This window comes from Syngnathus typhle, linkage group LG7, assembly GCF_033458585.1.
Source record: "Syngnathus typhle isolate RoL2023-S1 ecotype Sweden linkage group LG7, RoL_Styp_1.0, whole genome shotgun sequence".
Classification (NCBI taxonomy): domain Eukaryota; kingdom Metazoa; phylum Chordata; class Actinopteri; order Syngnathiformes; family Syngnathidae; genus Syngnathus; species Syngnathus typhle.
In genome coordinates this window covers 4,748,148-4,756,097 of record NC_083744.1, presented here as the reverse complement: position 1 = coordinate 4,756,097, position 7,950 = coordinate 4,748,148, and the positions used below count along the sequence as shown (strand labels likewise).

The 7,950-nt window shown below is 43.0% G+C and overlaps 1 long non-coding RNA gene across 1 annotated transcript; it reads left to right on the top strand.

Moving 5' to 3' along the window:
- Window positions 1-4,034: 4,034 nt before the first annotated feature.
- LOC133157552 (uncharacterized) lies at window positions 4,035-6,619 on the top strand. The gene is made up of 2 exons (XR_009715029.1): window positions 4,035-4,265; window positions 4,978-6,619. It is a non-coding gene; the product is annotated as an uncharacterized LOC133157552 (long non-coding RNA).
- The last annotated feature ends 1,331 nt before the right edge of the window (window positions 6,620-7,950 follow it).

Below are 7,950 nucleotides of genomic sequence, written 5' to 3'. Positions count from 1 at the left end.
ACAGGTACAAGTCTTGGATAGATGGGAGGTTGATTCCAATGATCTTTTCTGCAGTTCTGATTGTCCGTTGTAGTCTGTGCTTGTCTTGTTTGGAGGCCGATCCAAACCAGACAGTGATGGAGGTGCAGAGGACAGACTGGATGATGGCAGTGTAGAAGGTCTTCAGAAGCTCTCGCGGCAGGTTGAACTTCTTGAGCTGTCTCAGGAAGTACAGCCTCTGCTGGGCCTTCTCCCGGACAGAGTCTATGTGGCCGGTCCATTTCAGGTCCCGAGAGATTGTGGTTCCCAAGAACTTGAAGGTGTCTGTGGAAAGAATAGTATTACTGCGGATAGTGAGGGGTAAAAGTGGTGAAGGGTCTCGCCTGAAATCCACTGTCATCTCCACGGTCTTGAGCGGGTTCAGCTCCAGATGGTTTTGACTGCACCAGTGGACCAGCCGCTCCACCTCCTGTCTGTACGCAGTCTCATCACCGTCCTGGATCAGTCCAATGAGAGTGGTGTCGTCTGCATACTTCAGGAGCTTCACAGGAGAGTCACCTGAGGAGAAATCATTGGTGTAGAGGGAGAAGAGCAGTGGGGAGAGGACGCACCCCTGAGGGGCTCCAGTGTTGGTGGTCCGGGTGTCAGATGTGATGCCCCCCAGCCTCACACGCTGTCTCCTGTTGGTCAGGAAGCTGGTGATCCACTGACAGGTGGAGGCAGGCACCGCAAGCTGGATGAGCTTCTGTTGGGAGGATGTCAGGGGCGATGGTGTTGAACGCCGAGCTGAAGTCCACGAACAGGATCCTGGCGTACGTTCCTGGGGTGTCCAGGTGGTGCAGGATGTAGTGATTCACGCATGCAGGAATGTACCCCTCTCCATCATGGATGCGCTGAAGGTGACAATCAAAGACTTACAACACAGAAAAGTGATAACACCGGTAAATGAACCAACAGAATGGGTGAACGGTCTTGTTGCCAATAAGAAAAAGAACGGGTCGCTGAGGGTGTGTTTGGATCCTTGCAACCTGAATGAGGCAGTCAAGCGCCAGCATTACTCAATTCCTACTCCTGAAGATGTGCGCAGCAGACTGGCTGGAAAATCCATCTTCTCCATCTTGGATGAGAAGGATGGGTACTGGCAGATCAAGCTAGATGAGCCATCATCTAAGCTTTGCACCTTCAACACGCCGTGGGGACGCTTCCGCTTCCTCAGGCTACCATTTGGGATTAAGTCGGCCAGTGAAGTCTTTCAACAGAAGAATTGTGAGACCTTCGGCGACATTCCAGGTGTGTACGTCATAGCAGACGACATCATTATAGCAGCATCATCAGAGCAAGAACATGATGAAATCCTGCAGAAAGTAATGGAGAGAGCAAAGTCTGCCAATGTGAAATTTAACAAAGACAAAATCCAGTTCAAAGTGAACACAGTAAAATATATGGGACACATCATCACGGCAGCAGGACAGAGGGCTGATGCAGGGCTCGAAACTAACGATTGCCCGATTGCCCGGGGCAAGTAGCGATGGCAGACGGGCAAGTAGAATTTTCCTCACTTGCCCGAACTTGCCCTGCCATAATACCATGTTTTCAAGCTGTAAAAAATAATTTCTCGCAACTTCTGCCGCTTCTGGTCCGACATTTTGTTTTCTAGGGAGCGGTTAGTTTCTCGTGTAAGTCTGCAATACATTGATAACGGCAAAGCGCTTCGTAATTAAATGCATGCTCCCTCACCCGTCCCTGGCTCTTCTGCGCCTGCGCACCAGCAGAGCTTGTTTCCGGTTGGCGGATACGAAGGCATATGAAGGCAAAACTTATAGTGTTGTCTTTTTTATTGCAAAAATGTGTCGGGCAAGTAAAAATCCACTCCAAAAAAATTCGGGCAAGTAAAATTTTGTTTCGGGCAAGTAAAATTTTCTCCAACTTGCTACACAGTTACTGGCCAATGAGGGACAATATCAGCATCGTGAATGACATTGTGATGGTCGGAGACAAAATCATAATACCCGAGTGCTTCAAGAGAGTGATTTTGGAGAAGCTGCACCTTGCACACCAAGGCGTGCAGCGTACTAAAGCTAAAGCAAGAAAGGTCCTTTACTGGCCTGGCATGGCACGAGACATAGAGACAATGGTGGAAAAATGTGTGCAGTGCCAGCAGCTACAGCCCAAACACCAGGCTGAGCCACTCATTCCACACCAGGTTCCTGAACTGCCATGGATGAAAGTTGGAGCTGACATCTTCGAGCTGCATGGTCAGTCATACCTGCTGTTGGTGGATTACCTGACAAAATATCCAGAAGTGCTCAACCTGACTGATAAAACAGCTCGCACGGTGATTCAGAAGATGAAGTCTGTCTTTGCCAGACATGGGATTCCTAAGGAGGTAGTGAGTGATCATGTCCCATTCGCCAGCTATGAGATGCAGTCATTTGCAGCTTCATGGGAGTTTAAGCTCACACACTCCAGCCCAGGTTTTCCCTCTTCAAATGGAATGGCGGAGCGGGCCATAAAGACAGTAAAACACGCGCTGAAGAAAGCAGTGCAGACTGGCACTGACCCACATCTAGTGTTGCTGTCGCTGAGAAACACACCGGTGACAGGACTACACCTGACACCTGCACAAATGTTGATGGGTAGAGTCCTGCGCAGCACACTTCCATGTTCCAGTGCTGTGCTGAAACAGTCATCCCCACAGCATATTCTCGAAAGAATACAGGATTTGCAGTCCCGGCAAAAGCAACGCTATGACCAGCGTGCAAAGCAACTGCCAGTGCTGACCCCAGGAGACACGGTACACATGCAGACGCGACGCGGCTGGGAGCCGGCGGTTGTCATCAGGCAGCGAGATGAACCACGCTCCTACACTGTACAGACACCGGCAGGGAGGACACGCAGGAGGAACAGGCGACATCTGAGAAAGATACACCCAAGCCTGTTCAAAGACTCTCACCCTGATAAACATTTGGACTCTGAGTTTCAACATACTCAGGCTACTGCAACAGTGGACTCACCACCACTGGAACCGGTACCACGCAACCCTTGTCCTGTGCCTGTGGACAGCATGCCCACATGCTATACCAGGAGTGGCAGAGCAGTTAGGCGCCCTGCCAGGTACACTGAATGACAAAGTGATGTTGTTACTCAGTGTTAAGAAAGAAAGAGATGGAGAAATTAAAGTGTGGATGTTTTGTGTTTATCGTGAAGTGTTATAAAATGTTATAGGTTTGAAGAAAGAAAAAAAGATTGTTGAAAGCCATTTGGGTTGTTGAAACATGATTTGTTTGTAATTGATATGTGCATGTCGAAATTATGATCAATGTTGATACCAAAGAGTTAAGGTAACCGATGCTAGATAAGCTACTTCTCAGTTGGAAAAGAGGGATGTGGTAGATTGGATCGAGCACTCGGTGCTCGACTGTGTTGGTCTGTCTGTATCGGGAGTCTGGGATGGGTTGACTGAGCATGGAGTAAAGATCGGCTGGTACTGCATCCTTGCCTCCGTGTATTATTGTTGAAACAACCAGTAAGCAACCCACGGGTAGTGACAACACTACAACAGTGTATCAGAGCATAAAGCCACAACAATATCCTTACTATTTTCCAGGTTCTTAGATAGCAAGAATAGGTCGGACAACGACGTGAACGATGACTGCTTTATTCCTTACTCACAGTGCGTTCACAGGGCGTACCACAACAACACAGAATGCGCCCATCCCACTTCGGGGGTTTTTCTACTACGGAATTTGAGTTAGCCCAAAACACACAACATCTCTTATGGAAGTTTATCTGTGCCATCGGATTTTGAATTCGAATTTGTAGCACTGAATTTTTTTACATCCAATTTTTAACACTGAATTTTCTTTTGCGTCTAAATCAGACTTTGAATTTTAAAAGCCATGGAATTTCTAGCACTGAATTTTTTTTTCCTAAGACACTTTTTTCAATGTCTCAAAAAATTCAGTGTAAAAAATTCAATGTCTTAAAAAATTCAGTGTAAAAAAATTCGACATCTCAAAAAATCCAATGTAAAAAAATTCAATGTCTAAAAAAATTCAGTGTAAAAAAATTCGATGTCTCCAAAAATTCAGTGTAAAAATATTCAGCGCGGACATCCGGGGTAACCAAGGGAGAAGTAATCGATCCCTGTATCAAATCATCCAACGTTCAGCCAATCAAGTTACGCTCCATTGGTCATGTGACGTCGAAACAGGAACGTCGTGAAGTTCAAAAGTGAGCTCCGGTCAGAGCTCAGGATGGCCCAAAACACAAATAATAACGCTTCGGTGAGTGTACTCTTTATTTACCTTTTGTGTTCGTAAAAGTCAGTATTTTATTTACCGGACACCTTAACAGAATTTGTTGAACAATGTCTACACAGGGAACTTTTAATGAAGTGGTGTTCCTTAAAAGTTTGCTAGCTATGAGCTAGCGTTATGTTAGCATGGTTACCATGGTAACATGGCGCTCGGTACTGCGCTCGTTAGTACTCTGTTCCGATGTTATGATGTGGCTGGCAAGAAATATCTGACTCACCGTTTGTTTAACAGCAAACTACTACTAGGTGATTCACTTCACCCACAACATTAAAAGAAGGCACAAATAATTGCATTACAGTATTAACTGTTACTGGTAACAGCTTGGGTCGTGATTGCTCATAAGTTAGCAGCCCCATTCTGCCGTTTGCAAAGTTACATTTTCCGTCCCAATTTACATAATTGCCAGTACTGGACGCTGTCTGATTCTCTCACTCGTGGGGACAGAGGTTGTTTTCCAAGGTTAAGGACAAAGTCCTGATGCCCACTAAAAAATACATTTACAAATGAGCATTTTTCATATGAAAATAAATAATCTCAGCTCTGAACTCACTCCGATACTCATGAGATGTTAACTTACTTGAGACAATAAAAAGAGAACATAAAAATGTTAACAAATCCATGCTTAGTTTGAAATTTCCATAAAATGTGCTCACACAGTGATTTTGTTTTTCTCTCCTAGGAACTCCTGCTTTATCATCTTTTAGAAAGACTTCGCTCTCGATTGGAGCATATTCTGGGACGCATGCCTCTTGATCTGGACTTCTTAGAGTTCACTTGCACACAAGAACTTGTGTTATTAAATGCTGTATCCAGTCAAGTAACTGTTTGTCCAGCTATTCTAGACTCACTGACACAGCTACACAGTCTTATCAATCTGGAAAAAGACAAAAGGGAGCAACACATTGCAGTTGTGCAGTTTGAGCAAGGACCGGCTGGGCGACAAAGAATGGTCATATCCCCAGAGTACCTTAGCAAACCTTTGGAACTTAATCTGTCTGTTCCATGTATAGCTAAACTTTTGGGGATGTCCAGGCGCACAGTATACAGACGCATGGCTGAGTCTGATCTCTCAGTTAAGGCATTATACAGCACTATGACTGATGAAGAGTTAGATCAGTGTGTAAGAGAGATTAAGTCGAGGCAGCCTCACTCTGGATATCGGATGGTGAAGGCCCTTCTGCAAGCCAGAGGACTGAGGGTGCAGTATAACCGCGTCAGAGCCTCCATGCACCGTGTTGACACCACTGGTGTCATAAGCCGCATACAAACCATAAATTAATTCGGTAAATTCTTATCAAGCAATGTTTTTGGCAAAATGCATACATTCAAAGTGTGTTTGTAAAGTATTTGGTAGTTATCAGTATGCTCCATAACACATTTTTTATACTGCTGCTTTCATGTTACTGCATATATATTATTATATATATTATATATTTTAACATCCAATCTTGTCTTACAAGGCTACAGGCCAAATGTCTCACACAAGACCAAATCCTGTATGGCAACTGTAAATACAGGCCAGGATGTCACATTTAAAAGATGTGTAATCCTTGTAATGCCCTGGGATGCGCAGGGTCTCAAAGCAAGTGGAGGCTGTGGGGTATCTATGTATGTAGGAAAACAGAAATAACAAGATTGAAAACAGTTAACCTCAGGGCTGAAATTTCCTGCTCCCTCTTCAGGAAAAAGCAAAGCCACTGTGTCTGGTCTTTGGGTCAACAGTGTCCACATTGGCGTTTCTTTAAGACCTCGTCTCAGCTGCTTAATTTGCCTTGTGACACGTCCTATTACCTGTTAATATTAATAAGACAGAGAGGATAGAACACAAGATTCTTCATCTAAAAGCTTGAAGAGTAACATAGAAAAAGAATAATTCCATTTTAATACATTTATTATGCTTCAATCCTCGAGTGAATGTGGAAATAATACTTTTCTCTTGCAGACTGATACAATTCCTTGTATTTGCAGTATTACAGACCACCCACTATCTTTTATGTTTCAGAGAAAATAACTTGGTACAACTTGGTAAAGTAAATCACCTAGTAGTAGTTTGCTGTTAAACAAACGGTGAGTCAGATATTTCTTGCCAGCCACATCATAACATCGGAACAGAGTACTAAAGAGCGCAGTACCGAGCGCCATGTTACCATGGTAAACATGCTAATATAACGCTAGCTCATAGCTAGCAAACTTTTAAGGAACACCACTTCATTAAAAGTTCCCTGTGTAGACATTGTTCAACAAATTCTGTTAAGGTGTCCGGTAAATAAAATACTGACTTTTACGAACACAAAAGGTAAATAAAGAGTACACTCACCGAAGCGTTATTATTTGTGTTTTGGGCCATCCTGAGCTCTGACCGGAGCTCACCTTTGAACTTCACGACGTTCCTGTTTCGACGTCACATGACCAATGGAGCGTAACTTGATTGGCTGAACGTTGGATGATTTGATACAGGGATCGATTACTTCTCCCTTGGTTACCCCGGATGTCCGCGCTGAATATTTTTACACTGAATTTTTGGAGACATCGAATTTTTTTACACTGAATTTTTTTAGACATTGAATTTTTTTACATTGAATTTTTTGAGATGTCGAATTTTTTTACACTGAATTTTTTAAGACATTCAGTCTAAAAAATGTCTTAGGAAAAAAAAATTCAGTGCTAGAAATTCGATGGCTTTTAAAATTCAAAGTCTGATTTAGATGCAAAAAAAATTCAGTGTTAAAAATTGGAGGTAAAAAAATTCAGTGCTACAAATTCGAATTCAAAATCCGATGGCACAGATAAAATGGTCCAGACAATTATGACAATAATATTCCCATGAAACCTTAACTTTGGGTGAGTTTGGACTACGTCAAATTATACCGAATTATAGCGAAAAACCGATGCCGTACGGCGTCGTACGGCGTCACCACTATGTTGTTTTCAATAAAAACATGAAGAACTCACGTTTGCGTCAGTCAATTTTAATTTTTATAAAGGATTCTTCTCATTTGATGTCTTTAAATTCATCCGCGTTCTGCCATTGAAGCGGGGTGCATTCAAAAACCAGTCGTACAGACGGAAACGTTTTGTGATCAAATCTTTCATAACGAGAATGATTTGAGTGAATTGATTTGAATGAATAATTGAGACGAAATTTCAGTTCTGAAGGCTCCTTTTGTCCCAAGCAAAATGACAGATGGTGGGGAGGGGGGATACAAATTGTAAAATCGATTCACTCAAATCATTCTCGTTATGAAAGATTTGATCACAAAACGTGTGTGGCTTTTTCTTAAATGAACACGTTTGACATTGCTATCGTGTCAGCTTTTAATTATATTGCGCTGTCATGTTAAAGCAAATTAATAAATACAACAATATTAATTTGCTTTGAAAATACCTGAGTAATAAAATAAAATGGATGGATGGATGGATGGATGGATGGATGGATGGATGGATGGATGGATGGATGGATGGATGGATGGATGAATGATGATCACAATTAAGTAGAAAGTCTCCTTTGTAATATATACTCCCTGTAGCCTGTACCCAAAAAGAGGAGTTTCTTTGCATCAATGTTTATGCAAAGAGCTCACGTGATTATATTGTTGCGTTTTGGTGAAGTGAATGAGTGTTCCGTCTGTACGACTGGTCTTTGAATGCACCC